This window comes from Vulpes lagopus, chromosome 5 (genome assembly GCF_018345385.1).
Source record: "Vulpes lagopus strain Blue_001 chromosome 5, ASM1834538v1, whole genome shotgun sequence".
In the NCBI taxonomy this organism is placed as follows: domain Eukaryota; kingdom Metazoa; phylum Chordata; class Mammalia; order Carnivora; family Canidae; genus Vulpes; species Vulpes lagopus.
The window spans coordinates 116811301-116835813 of record NC_054828.1 but is presented as its reverse complement, the minus strand read 5'-3'; the positions used below and the strand labels follow the sequence as shown (position 1 = coordinate 116835813).

General features: G+C 35.3%; 1 pseudogene; it reads left to right on the top strand.

The window, feature by feature from the left end:
- LOC121491885 overlaps positions 1 to 9060 on the top strand; it is a 38093-nt pseudogene extending 29033 nt beyond the window's left edge.
- Positions 9061 to 24513: the final 15453 nt, after the last annotated feature.

Below are 24513 nucleotides of genomic sequence, written 5' to 3'. Positions count from 1 at the left end.
AAATAAACTTTTTGGCCTCCAGAACTTTTAATGTGTCAGATGGTATCCTATTGTTGGTATTTTGAAAGAGAAATACCACCCCAGAGAAGCTCAATATTCCTGCACGGGTTTTGATGTTTTGTTCTGGTTTTAATGCCCAACAATCAATTAGTCGGTATACATTCCCTAAATCAGATCTCCACTCAAGATAAAAAACATCTATTCATCTGGCTCTGTTGATGGGCAGCAAACCTAAGAAGCTTGTTTTAATAAGTGTCTGCAGGAAATTTAAAATAATTTCCTAACTGTTATTATTCCCTCACTTCCCAGAAATCACAACTGCAGGGATTCCAAGTAGTGTTGTATATCTATGGTGGGGACAGGATGCACACAAATTGCATGATTATGCTAAATATTTGGAATGAATATGAATATCTATATATAATTGCATAATGTCATCCCTTATTATTTCCTTCTTTTGTTTTATTTTTTTAAGGATACCTTGCTTGCTTTATTAGCTAAGTGAGTTTATTGTCAGCTATATACACAATGTTTTGTGACAATACTTTGACTAAATTATTTGCAGTTTTCATGCTTTACTACACTTTTCAACCACATATAGAATTGACTTCTATGGGCATGCAACATTGCTTTTTTAATGTGGCTTTTCTTCAACTTTAACCCCAGATTTCAAATAAACATTTAAAGTTTGTCATGAAATATAACTATTTCTCTAGGTATTTCTAAAATTTTCTGGTTGAAGGGTGGTGGTACTGCTACAAATATAGACAGACATTAGTATGTATTTGCTTCATTTAAATGCATATATTTAGAACATTATAAAAACAGTATAACCACAGTATAAAATTATGAGAAATTGAAAAAAAAAGAGAGAGAGAGAACCTGGACACCTGGGTGACCCATCAGTTGAGCGTCTGCTCTGCCTTCAGCTCAGGGCATGGTTCCAGGGTCTGGGATCAAGTCCCCCATTGGGCTTCCTATGAGGAGCCTGCTTCTCCCTTTGCCTATGTCCCGGCTTCTCTCTGTGTGTCTCTCATGAATAAATAAATAGAATCTTTAAAAAAAAGAAAAAAAGAGAACTATATTTTCTTAATATAATCATACTACCTTAATAGAAACACCACTTTCATTTCAAATCCTACATTGCTGTTTTTGAGAGGCTTATGGTGCTCCTGCACACTCAGAACTTGTTAGACCCTGGGAATATAAAGAAGAAATGCAATAGTGTTTGAGCTTAAAAGGGATCCCAAGGGAGATGGCAGTCTCCTACAAAGCCTATGAAGAGACTATTTTAGAGAGTAATGCCTAAGACTCTGGGATAAAATGATTAGGGGAACCTTAGGTGTTCATGAAAAGAGGCAGAAAAAGATCCTGAGGAAAGGGTATTCCCCAGTTTTATCTTAAGGGATAAATTGGGCTAACTCAAGACAGGAAGCATAGGAAGGTCATTTTAGGAAAAAGAAATACCATGAGTCAAGGCACATGCCACAGTTTCATTTGGGATACTATAAGAAATTCACTGTTGCAGAAATATAACTTAAGTGGTAGGAAATACTAGAAATCAAACTCTTAGCCAATTGTAGGCTAGTCTGTGCATCATGCTTTGAACATAGTTTTTTATTACTTTAAAGATTTTATTTACTTATTCATGAGAGACACAGAAAGAGGGAGAAAGAGAGAGAGGCAGAGACACAGGCAGAGGGAGAAGCAGGCTCCATGCAGGGAGCACGACGTGGGACTCGATCCTGGGTCGCCAGGATCAGGCCCTAGACTGAAGGTGATGCTAAACCGCTGAGCCACCTGGGCTGCCCCTCAACATAGTTTTAATCAAGGAACATGTATGCATAGAACTGTTATGCATTCATTTTATATACATGTATGTTTATACCATGTTGCATTTAACATACAATCAGGTGACTATGTTTTACCTGATTATTATTAAATATTACATATTATTAAATATTATAAATTTCTGAATAAATATTGTTAAATATTGCTAAGTAGATAATATAATATTGTGGCTATTGCTTGAATTAATACCATTAATTCTAGATTTTGTTTTTGTTTTTGTTTTTTTTCCTATAGCCTGAGTCATTCTTTTAGAGTATGTTCCTAGGCCTGCAGATAGTCTAACAAAATGAAAACACCTCTATGATTCTTGATAGATATTAGAAATCACTTAATAAAAAATGGTTTTACTAATTTAAGCTCCCACCTATATACAGGTTTGAATGTATAAATTTCCCAACAGCTACTTTCAACTCTGGTGATTTTTTTCCCCCTTAAGTTTCACTAATTTATTTGGCAGATTATTTCTTAGTCTTTAGTATCAGATCCTTGTGATACAATAAGAATTATTCTCATGTCTTAATGATGTTATGAGGATTAATTTAAGTAATGAATGAAAATTGCAGAGCACACTGGCACATACAAGTGTTCGATAAATTATAGCTATCATGTTATTATCTCTCTGACTAATAAAAACTATCTTGATCTATTTTTTCTCCTCCTGGATCTATTGGAGAATTAATAACTTAATGAATACTTAATGTTCATGTTAGAAAGCATTTTTACTTTTTATTAGTGATTGACTACCAGCACACAAAGCACACAACTGTGATGAGGTACAAAATGTAATGTGATAATTTCAGATCTCTAAAAAAATGTCAGTCCATGTAGATACTAGTTTGATACAATTTAGTAAAATTCCATAAGTTCAAATTAAGAAAAAACTTAAATAAGGTAGCCCAATGAACTCACCACATTCTAGGTGAGGAAAATGACTATTAGGTCTATTTCTTATATCTAAGAGCTTCTCTTGTACTAGAAACTGTTCAAAAGTGGAAGTGCATTGTCTTAAAGACAAAATCTGTTAAAGAAGAAGAATGGGGGAGGAAGGAGTATGGAAATAAATGTGTCCTTCTCAGATAGTAAGAGATTAAATCTTAAGTACCCCTATAGATTTTAATGTTGCCAAAAAATGTCAGGCTGAGGCATAAAAACAAAACAATTAAATAAACACATTGGTGTTATTATTTATCACAGTGGTACATTTTGTTTCCTTTCCTAAGTCAATCTATTTATTTTTTTAATGAGGACTATTAATTTATAACTTATTTATAATAAAATTCTCCTTTTTTAGCTGTTTCTCTCAAGTAATTTATCAAATTTATAGTCATAATGTTGTTTATAATGTTCCTTTATACTTTGAATGTCTGTAGTACCTGAGGTAATGTTCCCTCTTCTGTTCTTAATATTGATAATTTATGTCTTTGCTTTTTTTTTCTTAATCAGTTTGGCCAGAGTTTGTTTTTCTTTTTTTAAGATTTTATTTATTATTTGTTTGTTTGTTTGTTTGAAAAAGAAAGTATGCATGCACACAAGAAGGGAGGTGGGGCAGAGGAAGAAGAAACAGCAGCAGACTCCCCACTAAGCAGGTAGCCTGATGCTCAATTGCAGGACCCCAAGTTCATGACATGAGTAGAAGGCAGATGCTTAACCAACTGAGCCAACAGCAGCCTCATTTTAGCCAGAGTTTTATCAGTTTTATTATTGATATTTTCAAAGGACTGGTTTTGGTGTTATTGATTTTCTTTTACATTTTTAATTTCACTGATTATTTCTACCTATTTTCTTTTTTTTTTTTTCGTTTTCTTTCACATTTAATATGCCCCCTTTTTTCCATTTGTGGGAAAATGGTTTTTTAATTTTTTTTAATTTAAATTCAGTTTAGTTAACATAGAGTATATTACTAGTTTCCTGAGTAGACTCTAGTGTTTTATTAGTTGCATAAGACACTCAGTGCTCATTACATCAAGTGCCCTCTTAACACCCATCATTCAATTACCGCATGCCCCTACTCCAGCAGCCTTCAGTCTATTTCCTAGTTAGGAATGAATCTTTTATGGTTTTCCTTTCTCTCTGTTTTTGTCTTATTTTATTTTTCTTTCCCTTCCTCTGTGTTAATCTCTTTTGTTTCTTAAATTCCACATATGATGAAATTACATGGTATTTGTCTTTCTCTGATGGACTTATTTTGCTCTGGTTCTATACACATCACTGCAAATGGAAAGATTTCATTCTTTTTGATGGGTGAGTAATATTCCATTGTACACATAGACCACTCTTCTTTATCCATTCATCTATGGATGAATAGTAGGGTTGCTGGAGTAGCCATCCTTATATGAGACAGACTAGATTTTATTTTATTTTTCATTTTCCTCATTTTTTAAAGAGTTATTTGAGAGAAAGAGCAGAGCAAGAGAAAAATGAACAGAGGGTAAGTACAGAGGGAGAGGAAGAAGATGACTCCCCAAGACTCCCCACTGAGCATCAACCCCAACATGAGCTAGATCCCAGGACCCTGAGATCATGAGCTGTGCCAAAGGCAGATGTTTAACCAACTGAGCCATCCAGGTACTGCAAGACAAACTTGATTAGACTAACTTGACTATATTTTAAACCAAAGATTGTAATAAGAGATGAAGAAAGATCCTGTACCATAATGAAGGGGTCTATCCAACAAGAAGATCTAACAATTGTAAATATTTATGCCTATAACCTAGGGGCAGTCAAATATATGAATCAACTAGTAAAAAACTTAAAGAAACTTATTATAATAATGCAATAACAGTAGGAGACTTTAACACTCCACTCACAGCAATGGACAGATTAAGCAGATCAACAAGGAAACTAGGGCTTTGAATGACACACTGTGCCAGATAGAGTCAAAAGATATATTCAGAACATTTCATCTTATAGCAGCAAAATACATATCCTATTTGAGTGCATATGGAACATTCTCCAGAACAGATCACATACTGTGCCACAAATCAGGTCTCAACTGGTGCAAAAAGATTGAGATCATACCATGCATATTTCACACCACAATGCTATGAAACTTGAGGTCAACCACAAGAAAAAATTTGGAAGGATTACAAATAGAGATTAAAGAACAATTACTAAAGAATGAATGGGTCAACCAGGAAATTAAAGAAGAATTTAAAAATACATGGAAGCAAATGACAATGAAAACAAGACAATTCAAAACCTTTGGGATACAGCAAAGATGGTCTTAAGAATGAAATACATAGCAATATAGGCCTTCCCCAAGAAGCAAAAAAAGAAAGTCTCAAATATACAACCTAACCTTACACCTGAAGAAACTGGAAAAAGAACAGCAAATAAAGCCTAAATCCAGGAGGACAAGAGAAATAATAAAGACTAGAGCAGAAATCAATGATATACAAATCAAATACACACACACACACACACACACACACACACACAAAGCCCAGTAGAATACATCCAAAAAACTAGGAGCTGATTCTTTGAAAGAATTACTAGTTTGATAAATGCTTAGCCAGACTTATCTAATGCTATAGCTTTTTAAACACTTCTTAAGCTGTAACACATAAACGTTGATATGTATTCATTTTAATTTAATTCAGAATATTTCCTAATTCCATTTTTGTTTTCTTTTTGACATATAGTTTATTCAGAAGTGTATTGTTAAATTTCCAAGTATTTGAGTATTTTTCAATTATTTTCTATTGATTTCTAGTTTTCTTCCATTGTAGCCTGAACATTGTGCAATGTTCATTCTAGAATTTTTTGTGATTCTGTGGTCTATATTAGTAAATAGTGTGTGTGCAATTAAAAAAAAAGGAATTCAGTTGGGTTTCTCCCTTTGCTCTATGAAGGTAAATTAGTTGATAGTGTTGTTCAGGTCTTATATTTGCTCACTGATTTTCACCTTACTTGTTTTATCAATTACTAAAAATTATCCAGCCATAACTATGGATTTTAGACTAGTCATTTTTAAAATACCATGTATAGTGTCACTGATTCTTAAGGTCTAATAAATCAGCAAATTTTATTTTATTTATTTAAAGCCATATGGTTCACCAAAATATGTCTGCTGATGCTTAAATTCAATGTAGTTTGGGTCTTAGTCAAAATAAGAAGCACCGGATACTTTTCTCTAGGCAATACATGGTAACAACTATTTATGTACTCATAAATAATTAAATCAAAGACATATTTTGGTATGTGGGGATTTATCTCTTTTCAACAAACTTTCTAGATATGACTAATCAAAAGGCAACAAACTAGATTTCTTTCTTTTTTTAAGATTTATTTATTTGAGAGAGAGTGAGCACACATGTGAGGGAGAGAGAGAATCTCAAGCAGACTCCTCAACTGAGTGCAGAGCCCCATGTGGGGCTTGATCTCATAACCCTGAGATCATGAACTGAGCTGAAATCAAGAGTCAGGCACTCAGCTGACTGAGCCACACACGTACCCCAAAATTTCTTCCAACATTAAGATCCTAGATAATGGTGTCTAGAAAATTTCCATTTTAAGGCTCAGTTGCATTAGTTGTAGAAAAGAGAAGGGGAAACTAAATGAGATTTTAAGAATCTTTACTTTCTATGACATAACTCTCATCAAAATCAGCATACTTATTTTATTTATATTTGTTTGACTCAATATGTGTTTTTGAGGACCTACCACTTTTCTTCTATGAGGTAATTTACTAAATTGAGCCTTACTCAGTCTGTTATAAAATAATACAGTAACAACAGCCCTGCCTATGTCCTGGGAAGTTGTAATGAATGAGATGAATAGGTCAAGAGTTGTACACAACCAAATTGATATTATCCTAATGATTATTATTAAGCAAAAACACTCACATGCTAGTGAAAAGTGTCTACCTCTGAACCACACACACACACACACACACACACACACACACACAACCACTTCTGCCCCAGAAGCTTAATTATACCTGTACTATCACTTGTATGTCTTTGAATGATCTTATATTGTTTCTAACTCAACATTTCATGATCTTTCTTTCCCTAGGCAGCTAATTAAATCAGCAACTGAACTCGTCAGTTCATACTAAGGCAATCAGGAATTTCTATTTCTTTTCAACTAGTTCCCTCACATAATTGCACAGTTCCTTTTTCTAGAATCTTGAAGAAGCAAGATGGAATGGGTTTAATGAGTTATTTTCAGAGCCACAAACAAGACTGACTCCTTGAGACTTAGACCAAATGGTATCCATCTGAATGGAAGATGGTTTGATTGGTTGAAAATGAGCTAGTTGATGTCCTAATGTGGCTTTTGATAAATTCACGCCAATGATTCTGAATTTGTGCCATCTACTTTAAAAAGAAACCTAACTTGTGAAGCATTGTTTCTTATTTTTCATCCAGAGAGGATTAGTGGAGAGAAAATTAAGTTCCCTCATCTAAGTTAGTACCTCAGGGAACTATTCACCTATCAATGTATGGGAGAGTTTCAGCCTGTAACTTACCCAATTTCATTAGCATTAATGGGAGTTTTGTGTGAAATCCTGTGTGAATCATTGCTTTAGGAGATCTGTAAGAGTTGTTTGATTACTTTTATTTTGTAATGGCTCTATTCTCCAGCTCAAACTTTTAACTTGTTAGGCTTGCAAAAGATGCTACATTTTGGAAGGAATCAAACTTGGACTTCTGAAGGTAATTAAATCAGAGGAGCATCACATGGAATCATTCACCACTGTGAATATTAGATGCTTGCTGCATATAGGTTCCCAGATGTTCTACTGAATTGCTGTCTATAATGTGTGGGGACTCACATTTGAGTTTTTAGCATTCATTTAATTATTTTTTTCAATATGAAAAAAATAAAAATATGTTTTAATAACATGTAGTCATTTATAAATATCCTTACTTGAGCCCTCTATTTTCCACTCGTTGCTGGGCCATGAATTCTGCACCCATTTGGATGATCCTTCAAGCACCCATCCTGCCCTTGTGTTCCCTCGGCTTCTACTTTCCAGTGATTTTTATATAAGATGAAAACCGAATTTGTGTCCAAAACTGGGAAATTTTGAAAATGAAAGGGGAACCTGGTGGGACTACATGGCCTTGGGGCACAGGCATAAATAAATGCCCTGGAGGTGCACTAGGGCACCTCAGAAGCCTCAGTGATGGGGAGAAAGATAGAGCAAGAAGCCCAGCTGGTGGGCAGCCCTCACTCTTCTGATCAAGGTCTTGCTGCTTTCACTGCCAGGGGCCTCCTCCTCTGGACCTACTGTCCTCACACACACACACAAGCCTGGGATAAAAGAGTATTCTGGTGAATTCAAAAGAAGAAGAGATGACTTCTGACTAGATGAAAATTCAGATGAATTACCTGATGAATGAAAAAGAAAGCACCAGAAATCTGATAGTATTTCTTTTTCTTTGATGAAAGCTTCACTTTATGTATAATAAGGGAGATATATTGTGAAGAAGCAGTAGCAGGGAATCCAGAGACTCCAGCAAATCCAGACCTTGATGCTGGTGTAAGTGAACATTCGGATGGTGGGATCAAGATTCAGGTTTAGATTACTTTGCTGTAGAATTTGAAGTTGAGTTTGATTCAGAAGATTATAGTCTTAGTGAAGAAGAATAACTCTCAGAGGAAGATGATGAAGTATATCGAGGCAAATCATGCAGGAGAGAGTGATATAGATTCACTTGAAGAAGATTCTGAAACTTTCTCAGCAGACTACTGGAAGTATAATTTATGAAATGAAATGAATCCTCCCCTTCCACCCCACTGCAACAGATGGTGGGCAATTGGTGAGAACTGGCTTCATAAAGAGAAAGAGAAAATATCTGTAAAAGCCAATCTAGAAAAGTCAACACAAGTAGAAGAGGGCTTTGATGTTCTGATTGTAGAAACAAACAAACAAACAAAGCAAACAAACAAACCCACAAAGAACTACAGATGATTCTAAAAAGTCATATGGTGAAGAAAATGATGATCACACAAACCTCCCAGTTCTAAGCACTATTCTCAGACATCAACTTCTAATTGCATCACATAGCAGCCAAGAAGATGTCAAGGAGTTTGAGTGTTAAAAAAACATGAGACAAAGAAGAAAATATGGAACCTAGTTTTGTCCTTAATGCCACTGATTCTCATGTGGTTTGCCAAGGTTGACCTAAAAATAATCACATTGTCCATTGCAATATAGGACATCTTATGGCATGTTTTACATGTGCAAAGAAGCTTTAAAAATATGCAAGATGAGTAAGTCCTGGAGATCTGTTGTACAACATAGTGCATACAGTTAACACAGAATTAGGTACTTAAAATACATTGGAGATTGATGTCGCATCAAGTGTTCTTACACACTCAAACACACACAAAAGAACACAAGGAAATTGAGGAGATTGATATGTTTAGGATCTTGATTGTGTTGATATCATAGGTGTATGCCTATGTCCAAACTCATCAAAATGTATACAATAACACAATAATGTAATTTTTTGTAGTTTATATCTATTATACCTTGATAAAGCTTAAAAGGAGAGAGAAGCAAGCCCTACCCAGTATGAAGACAACTAATTCAAATGACTGTGATATCTCTCTTAGTTGACCTGTCCATTAAAGTAGAAATATACATTTCTAACAGTATATCCCTAAACATTTAGATGAACATGAAAGGCATCCTGTTTTTACATATGTCAAAGCAAGAATCTTAGTTCATCTCTATTTCTTCTCATCAGTGTAATTTATCTACTGGGGTTGGTGCTGAATATTTACTTCCTTTTAGGAAAAATGTAAGTTCTGTTTATATTTTACATTTGGGTTTTGATGTAATTTGGATTGGATATACTGCTCATCCTTTACTCCTGTTCCTTATATTTTAAATCTTATCCAGTTTCTCTAAAATGCGAAGTACTTAATTTTATTTTTACATAAGTAGGGCATTTAAATGTAACTTATTTAGTACTTTTCATGTAAGAAGAAAAAAGTTTGTGTGAAAGATTTAATATTAAAAATTTAAATACCCTTTAATCTTGCAATTCTTAGTTTCTCTCCTCTTTCAGAGCCTCTTAAAATACTTTTTCCAGATAAAAAATAAATTGGTAGTTATATTTGGTGCCGTGTAATTAAAGTGTACTTCTTCTCCAGCCGCTTTGGTATATAAGGGATTAGTGGTTAAGATGTTGTCACTTAAGAAGTCTTTGGTAATAGGCATCATTTATCCATTAGACAGAACTTTTTAAGGCTCCATAGTGGTCCCAGGGGGATATAGATTGGGATATCATACTCTTCCCAGCACCTGATTTCAGGATTTGGCAAAACCAATTGTTTCTCCTAAATTGATACACAAATCTAAGACACTTTGAAGTATATTCTTGGTCTGGCTTACATAGTGTCCAGTAGTTTCCTAGATTTCAGAACACTGTTTATGGAAAGTTCTAGAAACCAATGAATTCAGAAAGATAAATTTAGAAATCTGATAGAAAAAAAATGTTCATTTTTAAACTAGCTAGAAAGGTTATAACTTTTTTTCTAAATTATCCAGAAATTCTGTGTCACATTTCTTCAAGAAAGGGTCAAAACATAGGATTCTAAAATATCTCTCATACCATGTATATTAATTTCTTGATTCATGTTTTTTTTTTTTAAATTTTATTTATTTATTTATGATAGTCAGAGAGAGAGAGAGAGAGAGAGGCAGAGACACAGGCAGAGGGAGAAGCAGGCTCCATGCACCGGGAGCCTGATGTGGGATTCGATCCCGGGTCTCCAGGATCGCGCCCTGGGCCAAAGGCAGGCGCCAAACCGCTGCGCCACCCAGGGATCCCTGATTCATGTTTAAATATGAATCTTATTTGAAGCAAAATACTGTGAATAACTAGTTTGATTTAGGGTCTTGATGCCTTTCTTTTGTGTGTGATAGTTGTGCAGACTTGGGTGAGGGCAATAAAGTCAACTGAATTGCAAGTTTAGAATACAGCTGAGGAGTCATTTTGCACAACTTTGTGTGCCAGTCACTAACAGTGTATTGTTGTTATAAACTTCAGAAAACACACACACACACGCACACGAACACACACACATGCTTACTCATGGATGCATATGTAAGCAAGAAACAAAGGGATTAGTACATCAGCCAAAGAGTAGTCCTCAAATACAGCAAAACTTCATTAATTTAGGATTTATAACACATCAACTAGAACTAAGTAGAACTCATCTTTTTTGACAATAGTCAGTGGCATAAATGAGATTATCAACAATGTGTATCTAGGGTGTATGTCTGTAGTGATTATGGTATTTATAAAACATTCATATCTATGTGCAGTTGGAGTCTTCGGCACACCTATGGATCACTAACATAGTCTTCATTTTCACATTTTTCAGGTTTAGTGTATTTATTAATTTACAAATAATTTATTAAATGTTTGATTATGGAAAAAAAATGAAAGAGGAATCATTAATGGTTATGTAAGGACAACAAGGATAAAATGAGTGACCTCACCTTTGACTCAAACCTTCTGAAATATATACTCACACAGATACATACCTGATCTGTAATTCCTAGAAAAGTTCTGCTTATAAACACCCTAGCTTTGTTTGGGTTTTGTTTTCACACCTGTTTTTCCACCCTCCTAGCTCTCCAACTAATAAAATTAGTTTTATTCCAACTTGCTTTTTATCTGACCATGATCTCCACACTTATATCCTTTCTACTTTCCATGATCTATTTATACCCTATTTCACTCCGACCCACTACCTTCTCCGTGTAGATTTCAATGATACTTCCCTAACCAAATGTGAGTAGGGACACTGTTCAGAGAAAAATGGACCTCACAAAGTGCTGTTTCTTTAAGTGTGATTTTCTCTGGCACCAAATGGGCACCAACAGAGTCTGACAACCCTGTAGTCTCAATAAACTTTCTCTCACCATCACTCTGCTAGCTATTTTAAATCTTCATCTTCCTACTTGGAGCTGATAATTCTCTTATTTCAGAACAAACAAGTGCCATTAAAATTAGAAATCTGTTAATGTCAAACCCATAACGGTAAATGTGCCTGAACACTTATTTTTATCTTTTACACATACCACAGCTTAAGAGAGACCTTCCCCCTTTGAAAGATTAATTCATTTGCCAGAGTTCTCAAATCTATAGCCTGCTACCTCATAAGAGACCTGGCTACATTGATTTTTCCCTCTTTCTGCAGTGACTTCAAAGAAAACAATTAGCTGACATTGGTTGAGAGGATGTGGACCCACATTCACAGGTGAAGAGAAGACAACTTAGAGAAATGTCCAAAATCATGCTGCTTGAGAACGGAAGGGCTTGAATTTAGACTGACATGTATGATACCACAGAGAGAGGGAATATTTGCTATCGTATATTGACTGCATCCCATAATCATTTAAACATCTTCAGGTCTCTCTCATCCTCATCAAATTCCATGTAGCAATCCTGGAATAACTGTCTATTCTTACTGTCTCTAATTTTCACATCTCCTATTTGTTCATCAACTTACAACAATCTGGCTTTGCCTTCTCTGTGATCATCTATCAACTCTTTGTTGCTAGGATCACTTCTCTTTTCTGAGTCTTCTTAATATTTGATATTTTTAATCACTCAGTGTTTTTAAAAATGCTCTTTCCCTGAATTCTAGGACATCACGTGTTGTGGCTTTCTTTCTGCCTCTCAGGATACTTTTTGTTTTACTTTCCTTCATGTACTATTATTTCCTTAAATGGTTCTCATTGACTGTTAGAGGATTCAGTTCTTAGTCACTTCGTCTATTACGAGGATTTGGATGAAGACCTGTTTGCTGATGCTTCCCAGAAGTTGCAAGGAAGCTCTGTTAGAACCCTATTCACCACCATCACCTTTACCCTCTCATGTACACCTATTGCTTTAGAGTTCTTTTCTCTTCACAACCTAAAGGTGTAGTGCAGACTTCATAGTGAACTAGTCATTGGTGATGTGGCTAAGGAAATACTTAGATTGCCATGGTCCTTTGGTTCTTCACCATGTAGCTAGGTTTTCTCACACCCACTCCTGATAGCAGATCCTTTACTCCCAACTGTGTTACTTCCTAATCTCCTTTGTTATTGGTGTGAAGGTCAACACTATTGTCATCTGCAGCCTTTTTCTGCATTTAGTCCCTCACAGATGTCCAGACAATAGTTTGAATTCTCAATCTGTGTTACCAATCTGTAGGCTACAGAGAAGGAGTGATAGTTCCCAATTTTATAGAAACAATAAGGTGGGACTTGTAAATAATAATATTAGGAGTTTTTTTGGTGGAGACTGAAGCCTGTGGCTCCTCTAACTTGCAGAGCTGGATACTGATCTCTTGTGGGCATTCTTGGCTCTTACACATTTTAGATGTGTAAACATCAGTGACTGTGCAACAAAGGCATTCTCACAGGTAAATCAGCAATGAGTGGTGCCAATGCAGAGATACATCAGTTTATTTAGGGATCAGAACTGGTCTGGTACCCCTGCCGCCCCACAGAATATCCCTCTTTCTCTGCTTAATGGCAAGCAGAGAACAGGTATATAGGGTTGTAAGCAAGTGCCAGGATATGCCATTAGCAAAGTGCTTGCAAGTTCTTGGACTGCTCTTGCCTAAAGGAAATTTAATTTTCTTTGAAGACAGGGTCTTGGGTAGGGTGTACTTCTGTTTAATTAGATATCTTTGTCCATTGTTTGCCCACCCATTATCCTTTTATGTCCCATTACACTATTTTAGTCACTACAGAACAGAGATAGGGAGGAGGGAAGAAAGAGCATGCTAAAGTGGAAGATTAAAGCCAGCAGTGAGTGTCACAGGGAATCTCACACAGACGTCTGTGCATATCTATATCACTGCATAGATCATTGTTTACTTTTCAGTATCCCCATTTAGAGTAAGATCTTCAGAATAAAAGGAACATTCTTTTATTACTCTAAATGAACTATAGTGCCTAATCCAGCACAGTCCATCAATGCTTATAAGTAAACCTTTGCAACAACCAAAGAATTTGTTTTATCAGAAAATAACAGCAATAATTTTTATCAGAGCCCATTAAAGGTTGAAGTTTTATTGTTACTTCTGGATGAATTTCACATATGAATCTTTTCATGCAATGGTAATACCCTACTAAAATTTTAGACTTTCATTGTTCCATTGTTACCAAAATGTTTGTCAAAGAAACAGGGAAGGTAAAAAACAAGTCAGGTCCATCATAGTACTTTTGTATCCCACACATAGGGTATAAATTTCTGGACTAGTCTGATAGCACAATGAACACTTAAACCCTGACGCAACAAATTCAACCCCATGGTTAAGAGTCAGCTATAAGATTGGTCATAATAATACCTGATAGAATCTTTCCAGGTTCTCTCCTTTCTACTTACTCTTATATCTATCTTTATACACACACATATACAAGTGCACATATATGTATATACACAAAAACTTATCTACACATGTGTATATATGCACATATAAAATTATAGGTTATATGTACATATATGTTATAAATACTATATATACACATATATATTATTTGGGTTTATATATTAGAAAATAAAATTCACCTTGAGAATGAATTTTAGTTTGGCAATATGCAGTAAGATTGCCTCTAAATACCCACAATTTTAATCTAAGGAGTCTATATCCAGTAATTTATTCTAAAGTTATTGAGAAATGCATACAAAATTTTAAGTATGTGTTTAGTAGTATTATTTTCAATAGAAAAAAAAATTGACAGACACACACTTAATAACCATCTACTATTTAACTAAATATACCCATTTTGTCAAATATTACTCAGTTCTTCCTAGAAATCAGATTTCAAAAGAATATTGAATAGTGAAATAAAATATCCATAAAGTAATTTTTTTAAAGATTTCATCCATTTATTCATGAGACACACACGAGAGAGAGAGAGAGAGAGAGAGAGAGAGAGGCAGAGACACAGGCAGAGGGAGAAGCAGGCTCCATGCAGGGAGCCCGTTGCGGGACTTGATCCCAGGATGCCAGGATCATGCCCTAGGCTAAAGGCAGTTGCTAACCTGCTGAGCCACCCCATAAAGTAATTTTAAGTGGAAAAAAGGCAGTATATAAAATTATTACACGTAATGGTGATGCTTTAGGCATTTTATATATATTTTTTGCCCTGCTTCTAATATTTGTCCATTTTGTCCAATCTTTTTCACTGTTTCTGTCCTAAAAGATGTTTTATTTTTATGGTCAGAAACATAAAGAGGTTGTTAAAAGAAGATTTCCTAATGGTTAAAATCAGAAACAATTAATAGAATGGGATCTAATAGAGTTGAATACAAATGTCTGTGTTTAGATACACCTATATGAGAAGACAAAAAACATTTAATAAATATTCATGATCTTAATGAGTCAAGATCAATTTTAGGCAACAGTTTGCAGTATCTCCAGACAAGACAAATGCAGTCTGTGAATAATTTTAATATTTCTATTAGGAAAACTGAAAGTGAGAACCTCTCTTTCTTGGACCCCATATTTGGAATACTGTGCTTGTTTCCAAAGACCACATTTCAAGAGGCTCAACAACCTGTAAACTAGTGTGACCAGAATTACAAATGGCTTCCATGTGGCATGACAGTCTCCTGCAGAGTAGTAGTGCTAGCAGGGGCATCTGTTTTGGTTCAATATAAAGGAATATTTCTTAAGATCAAGACTATACAAAACATGGAATAAGTTTTCCCATGACATCATTATGTTATTTTCACAAGCAATTGGGAGAGCATTTGAGTGGTCCCTTTGACATGAGCCCTGTTCCACAAAAAAAGTAGATTAACTCCACCCACTCTCCCTCCAAATGTGCAGAATCCTAAGATGTATATGACAGAACAATCTGGGTGTTTTCAGGATGAAGGCTTTTTTTTTTTTTTTTCATTATGAGGATTCCTTCCCCATTAATAAAATGTTGAAAAATGTCACAGAAAAGGGGATGAGTATGAATCACAGAACTACTTTTGTAATGTAGCATGTTTTAAGAATATTCAAGCAGATGTACATAGAAACAGTTTGCCAAGTTATCTTACAATAATATTATAAAATATTTTTTCTCAATGAACACGCTTATGGCTATCAACCTAAGAAAATCCTGTTGGAATGTATGTGTTCAAACCTGTCTTCAGAAACTACTTAATATGTCGATAATTACTTATGAGTCTATTTAATGTCTGGTTTTGAATTGCTTTTTCTGTGATTCACAAAAAAAGTACAAGTATGCCAGATGGCAATGCATAAAATGAGAATAATTTAATGCTTTTGCTTAACAAAGTACTGTAACTTGGCTTACTGTGAGAATGAAAATTTATTTTTAGGATGTCAACCTTCACATCTAAATGTATGCTTGTCTCTCTGTATATATGTGTGTGCATGCACACACATATATACATATATATGTTTGTGTGTGTGTATTATAAGACTACAGGGATTTTTCATATCTGTATATTGTTTAGTTACTCAGGCATTTTGTGTACTCATCAACAGAATTTAATGGGCACATATTTTTCAGTGACTTTTCTTTATGGTATGTTTACTCCTTACAGGATAGGGATATGAGGACGGATCTGATAAAAAAGAATTAAAAAGTATCTGCATTAAGACCCTATTCAACAAATGCATAAGGCTATTAACCAAAGTCAATATAATAAAAGCAGGAAGGAAAACACATTCAAACCTTTCAATTGAAGCTGTGTGGGCTGCACAATTATAAAGCATATTTACTAATAAAGTGAAACCTGAGATTATACAGCATGAACGTGCTAGGTAATTATGAGTTAATGCAACAAAATATATAATTTTGCTTATTCTTGATCAGTAGGGGGTTTAAGGTAATAGATACATTGTTAATGAAATAAGTGGAAAACACTGGGCAAAAACAAGAGTCCTAATTAATAATATGCTCTTTGCTATTTCCTGTTGCAGATTGTAGCCAATGTTCTATATTCAGCTGTAATCTAAACATACTCATATGAATTCCAACTGAAAGCAGGAAAATGTCTTCGAAGTATCCTCTATTTCCAATGCATTGCCAAATTCTCTCTTCTAATTTTTCATTTCATAAAGGTAAAAATAATCTCAGAAAGTTATCTTTAGTGCTTCTCCACAAAACCTGCATCTTATCTCTGCAACATCTCTGATCTCATCTAAAATTGTAAAAACTGAAGTTATCTTCCTTCAGTTTCAAGCAAATTAACTTGTCCTCTTTTATCCCCATCTCCTTCTAGTCACCTTAACTTCTTGCTGCCAATTGGTGAACATGGGCCATTCCAAACCATACCAAATCATTTTACTTTCCTCTGGATTTCATTATCAAGTATTTTTTTAATTACTAAAAAGCCTTTAATGCTTGCATGTCCTAGGTAGACCTCAAAGGCATTTTCAGAGTCCCTCTATCTTCCAAAGCACAGCCTTTGCTACTTGGCCTGTAGTCTGCACTTCCCAAAGTTCCATACGGTTAGTTTAGGGCTCCTCCATTAAATTGGTCAGAGCTCAACTTTACCTCTCTGCTTATTCAAGTATACAGAGCTAACCATCCTTGGATTCTCATTCAACATCAAATAGCTAAACGGTAAGTAAATTTCCCAACATTGAAGTCAGAGTTGGGTCAAGAACCAAAGTAATGATATTTTTTGATTAACTGAATTGATGGCTGAATAACAATCCTGTAGTAAAGTGGTTTTAATCCATCCAAGTGAACCAAAAACAGTAATGAGGATGTTCCACAGCCTTATAAGCATTGGAGGTCATGTCTCTACTACAAAATGCTAGGGATAAAATGAGAATCTGTCTGTTTAACTGCCCTTGAGCCCCTAGGATTCTGGAGTCCCCACAGAAAGAATAAGCACACTGATACCTACTTGGCATTTGAAGTCACAATGCCAATCTGTCACCATCCTGTAAGCAATATATAAATTCAGTCTGCAGCTGCAAAAGAACTCCTGTCTTCTGTGCCCTATTCATTTATTTGAAAAGAAAATAACAACCTTACTCTATACCCTTTATGGGTATGGTGACTGCTGTCCTTGCAATTGATTAAGCTCCATTTGTTTACATAATATTAAGGAGTATTTCAGGCACCAATCTTTCAAGTTGCCAACAAAAAACACATTGTTTTCAGCTTTTTAAAACATAATTAATCTGTAGACTTCTGTGCTAGGTTAACTCAATTGATTTTTTTTTTCCTGTCCCCCCTCCCTTGTCACTTGACAGCTTGAAACTGGGCTTGGAAAAGCTCATTTGCATTCGTGCAGCAAGGCTGGAGAATAAACCAAGCAAATGCGTCTATTTGTGTACTTCAATATATGACTGTGCTTGCTTCAATCAAGACTTATTTTCAGTATCATGGCCAACAAAAGCATTAAACGAGTTTTCTCCAACATGAGTGATAAGCTGTAGAATGTATTTCTTTAAAGGATTTTTTTTTCTGTGACGCTTATGGAATGCAATAAAAAACAGAAGCAAGAGTGCAAATCTCACTAGAAATTCATAACACTACCTTGCCATTTGACTCTTTCTCCTTGTTTCCTGACATGTTAAGTACCTTCATTATAGTTTAGGTTGTACCTGATTATAAGTTTAAAAGATTACAGATATTTCAAAAGGAATTATTTTAAAAAATCAGTATTTCACATTGAACTTTACAGATTTTATTCTCAACCCAAGATTGTCATTTCACATACTGATCTCTTCTGGGAGTTGATGCTGGTATTGCCTTCTAAGAGTGAAAAACATCTAAAGCCTATTTTTTCAGGCATTACTATTGTTTCAACATAATCTCTTCTGGGTATTTTTTTTTTTCAAATTCTTCCCCCATGAAAATACTTGGTGCAATTTCATTTAAGTTATTTCTTAACTATTCCCTGCCAGAGACCAAACATTTGGCTGAACCCAATTATTTTTCTGACTATAAACCCATATGGTTTTCATCTATTAAATGGAAAGCTGTACCTGCATGTGAGAGAAAGAAAGAGGGTTTGGGGGAGGAGGACAGGGGAAGAGAAGGGAAGTGAAGAGGAGACAGGGAAACAGAGGGAAAGATCTCTGTGCTACTGGAAAGTGAAAGAAAAGAAAATCATGTTCCTTGTGTTCCTCATAATGCTATAGTAGAGTGTGAATGACGGAGGTGATGTTCTCAGTCATTTCAGCTATCACATTCTTCTTTTCACAACCTAATCTCCTTCATCTGAAAGAGAAATATATTTTTAGCCACCTCTCTGGGACCAAGTCATTGATTTATGAATATAAGGTGAAGGACTTCATGAATTTTTTCCTGACCTCCATCTGTCATTTTCTCAGTCATATCTATTTTAAGAAATATAAAACAAATTGTCCTAATGGGGCACATTATCACCTTGATATATCACACAGGAAGAATTTCCTCTGCTTCTTATCACACTCATACAGAAAATTAGCTTTACACTGCCCTAAGCTGATTTTCTGTCTATTCTTTATTATTTTATACTGATAATGATATACATTACTCAAATGCTGATTCATTCTGAATATTCTCACCAGAGATTGGAGTAAGTCCCTTCAAGTCTTTTGTAGATAAGGACAGAAACCAGAGGCAATTGTTCCTGCAACTGAGAATTCTTGGAATATTAATCCACCAAAGCTGACCAATGGATCATTGCAGTGACTGCCAACTTTTCCTATGAGTTCACATTCTAACAATACTACCAGTTATGACTTTGACAGACATCACACCTGTTAAGCCTCAAGCCTCATCGAAAATAAGCTTAAAAAACAATCGCTTCATCATTAGGGAAATGCAAATCAAAACTACAATGAGGGGATCCCTGGGTGGCGCAGCAGTTTGGCACCTGCCTTTGGCCCAGGGCGCGATCCTGGAGACCCCGGATCGAATCCCACATCGGGCTCCCGGTGCATGGAGCCTGCTTCTCCCTCTGCCTGTGTCTCTGCCTCTCTCTCTCTCTCTCTCTCTCTCTCTCTCTGTGACTATCATAAATAAATAAAAATTTAAAAAATTTAAAAATATATATATTAAAAAAACTACAATGAGATACTCTCTCACATCCATTAGGATGACTATTATTAAAAAATAATACAGAAACAAACAAGTGGTGGTGAAAATGTGGAGAGAAATTGGAACCCTTGCATACTGTTGAGGGGAATGCAAAGTGGTGCAGTTGCTATGGAAAACAAAGTATGACAGTTCTTCAAAAAATTAAAAATATAATTATGATATGATCCTCCAATTCCATTTCCATCTATATACTCTAAAAAATTGAAAATAGGATTTGTACACTCATGTTTGTAGCAGCACTATTTATAATAGTTACAACATGGAAACAATCCAAGTTTCTATTGACAGGTGAATAGATAAGTAAAATGTAGCATATACAAACAAGGGAGTATTATTTAGCCTCAAAAAGGAAGAAAACTCTGACATATGCTACAACATGGATGAGCTTTAAGAACATTATGCTAAGTGAAATAAACCAGTCTCCCTCCCTCTCTTTCTCTCTCTCTCTTTCTATCACACATGAGGTCATCAGAGCAGCCATATCAGAGAGAGAATGTAGAATGTTGTTTCTCAGGGACTGGGGAGAAACAATGGAGGGAGTTTATTGTTTAACGGGAACAGAATTGCAGCTTTACAAGATGGAGAGAGTTCTAGGGATGGGTGGTGGTGAGGGTTACACACTATGCACATATATGATACACTGAATTGCATGCTTAAAAGTTGTTAAGATGATAAATTTTATGTTTGCATATTTTTTTGCATTTTAAAAAATGGGAAAAAATATCATCACTCAGATTTTAAAAGAAATATAGTTAGGTAAAATAAAATCTTTTAAAAAATCTTAAAAAAAAACCCAGAAATACAGTTAGGAACCAAGAGAATAAAATTTGATGCCTGTTTGGATGAAACTCCATGTAGTCTCATTTTATTGCTGTTTGTGACTACATGTAGAAATGATATTCTTCTCCACACATTAACACATTCTCTCACACATGCGCGCATGCACACACACACACACACACACACACACACACTATACTGCTACAAAGAAAGTCTAGATAGAGGAAAATATAAGACTATGAGGAGAGATAATTCATCCTCTTTGTTAGATGCAGAGTAGGCATAAGCCAATATATTCTAAAAGAATAAATCAGAAACTGACACACAAATAATATCCATTTTACAGCCAAGATACAATATGTTTCAGGTAGTCTGATGTTAAAATAGTACATTTTCCTTGTAAGGTATTGTAAACCTTCCTTGTGTGGTCCTGGAGGCCCTGATAATATACTTCAGAATGGGGGAAAAACACCTTAATTCACATGCAGAGACATAGAGCTCTCCTTGGGAGTTGGTATTGTCACTAGGGCAAAAATAAATGACAGTACATAAAACAGGCTTCATCTAAATGAGGCTCACTAATAAGGAAGTTAGCAACAAGAGTTTCATTAATAAAATCATGATGTACAAATAATTACATCTCTTGCCTTTGATCATAGTTGAGCATTTTGTTTTATTCTGACTCCTACACTTGAAGAACATTGAGACAAAATGAAATTTTATTAGAGGACAGTAATCTGGAAGATGAAATATCTAGAATCCAAATTAGAAATAACTAAGAGCTATTGGTATGGTAACTGTTTAGCTTGAATACATAAGAAAGACACTGTATAATTTTGCATATCTGACACACTACCTTAAAAATATACCTTCATATTGTGTAGCTTTGGATAGTAAAAGTAGGTCAAATGGAATAATGTTGAAATATGTTAGAGTTTATATCTTTTTTGAAAAGATGTATTTATTTGAGAAAGAGAGAGTGGGAGATTGGGGTGGGGGACAGGCAGAGGGACAAAGTGTCTTAAGCAGGCTCTGTGCTCAGCTTGATCTCAGGACTCTGAGATCATGACCTAGGTGAAAACCAAGAGTCAGACACTTAGCCAACTGTGTGATCTAGGCACCCTTGAGTTTATATCATTTTTGAAAAGTTTTATAACAATTAATGCTGTTCAGTTACACAACATGACCCTTCTGAGGCATGAGTCTCCTTGTCACTGGAAGAATTCAAGTGTGATGGTCACCCATGAGGAACAGAATCAAAGGGAATCCCTGCATTGGTAGAAGTTGGGATATGAGATCTCAAATATATTTCTAGTCCCAATATTTTAAGCTTCTAGTAAATTGGATACCTTGAAAACTTACACATATCCCTTTGAAAGTACTCAGATCACTTTTAATATTAAAGAATAAAGAAAGTCACTTAAAGGATGCTCAAACATGCTAATGATCATTAGATTGAGCCCATACCATATTAGGACAGAACAAAATTCAGTTATAAACAAATTTTGTAGGGATGCCTGGGTGGTTTAGCAGTTGAGCATCTGCTTTTGGCTCAGGGTGTGATCCTAGGTCCGGGATCGAGTCCTGCATCAGGACCCTTGCAGAGAGCCTGCTTCTCCCTCTGCCTGTGTCTCTGCCTCTCTCTCTCTCTCTCTGTCTCTCATGAATAAATAAATGAAATCTTTAAAAATAATAAAACATTTAAAAAATTGTAGAAATACAGAACAGGCCAGTTATGTGAAAGTCATTATGGTGAGTGCTGAAGTTAACACAAAAATAATAATGATCTGGTCAGACATGACTCTAAAGCATGCACACACAAAAAAAGAGAAAGAAATGGATAAATCACACCTTAATAAAATTAAAGAAAAAATATTTGAGCACCAGAAAACATCCAGAGAGTGAAAAGACAACTTTTAGAATGGGAGAAAATGTTGGCAAATCATATATCTGATGAAGATCTAATATCCAGGATCATAAAACACTCTTACAACTAAACAAGAGAGACAAAAAAGTTCTAAAAAATGGGCTGAGTACCAGAATTGACACTTCTCCAAAGAAGATACACAAAGGCAATAAACACATGAAAAGATACTCAACATCAGTAGTCATTATGAAAATGTAAATCAAAACCACAATGAGATACCATTTTCTTCCTACTAGAATGGCTGGAATCAAAAAAAAAAAAAAAAAGGAAAGTAAATATTGGCAATTGGAGGAAATGGAGAAAATGAAACCATTATTCATTGCTGGTAGAATGCAAAATGGTTTGACTATTGCTGAAAAGAGGTTGTTGGTTCTTCAAAAAGTTGAAGATAGAATTACTATATGACCCCTATAATTCTACTTCTAGGTGTATACCCAAAATAATTGAAAATAGGAGCTCAAACAAATATACATACATGCACGTTCATGATGTAGCACTATTCACAATAATGAAGCCAAAAGGTGAAAACAATCCCAAAGGTCAAAAGTGGAGGAAAGGATAAAGAAATTGTTATATACACAAAATGGAATGTTTTTTAGCCATAAAAAGAAATGAAGTACTGATACATATGAGAGCATGGATGAACTTTCAACATATAAGGTCACATACTGTATGATTTTATTCGTATTGATATTCATTACAAGGCAGTGGGGCGGGGGGTGGGGGGGTGGGACTCAGTGGTTTAGTGCCACCTTCAGTCCAGGATGTGATCCTGGGGACCGGGGAACAAGTCCCACATCAGGCTCCCTGCATGGAGCCTGCTTCTCCCTCTGCCTGTGTCTCTGCCTCTCTTTCTCTCTCTCTCTCTCTCTCTGTGTCTCATGAATAAATAAAAAAAATCTTTAAAAAATATATTCATTATAGATAAAGCCATGAAGAAAGAATACAGATTATTGCTTGCCACAAGCTGGAGGGGGGGTGGGGGATATGGGGAGAAACTCCTTAATATGTAAGGGGTTTTACTTTGGAGTGATGGAAATGTTTGGGAACTAGATGAGATAATGACTGCATAATGCTGTAACATCCAGTACAATATTGTACTAAATGCCAGTTAGTTGTTCATTTTTAAATAATAAATTTTGTTTTGTGAATTTCACATCAATAAATTAGTTTTTAAAATTATATTATATTCTGGAGGGGATGGTAGAGATGAGTTCAATCTTTAAATACCTAAAAGAGTCAAGTGTGGTGGTCCTTCTCCTATCTTTATTTAATTCAAAAATCTGGCTCCTTCAGAAACTGGACGGCTCCTGGAGAATGTATTCCAAGCCAGACTTAATCAAGCACTAAGCCCAGCAACAGCTGTGGCACTCAGTGTGTTATTGTTGCTACAACAGATTGATAAGGTCTCAGGTACATGGGATGTGGCCACTGGTTGGCAAATGTGTTCTTTTCCATTCAAATTAGAAAACAAAATCAGAAATAGTTTGCATTCATGTAGGACAGACAACAATATTTATTCATGATCATGCCTCAGGACTATGTTAAGTCTCTCATCCTCTGTCAGGAATCCTAAAAGATCTGGGCCACCTGGACATCTCAAAGAATGCTGCAATGTTCCACGACACCAAAACATCATGCTGAGTTGGCAAGGTGAGAAAGAAGTGGCTAGTCTTCTATAGGACTTGGTAAGATATGTGCATCCCAAAAAAGGAGAAATAAACCCTGCAAAGATTCAGGGGCTGGACACTTTAGTGGAATGTGGGGGATTCTACTGTTAGGAGAGTGTCATGATATTCCTTTCAAAGTAAAACACAAATTGCTGCAGCTTGCATCTTCCATCACAAGGAAGGAAACACATGCCTGCTAGACCCTTTTGGGTCTACAGGTAACACATTCTTTCCTAAGAATAATTACC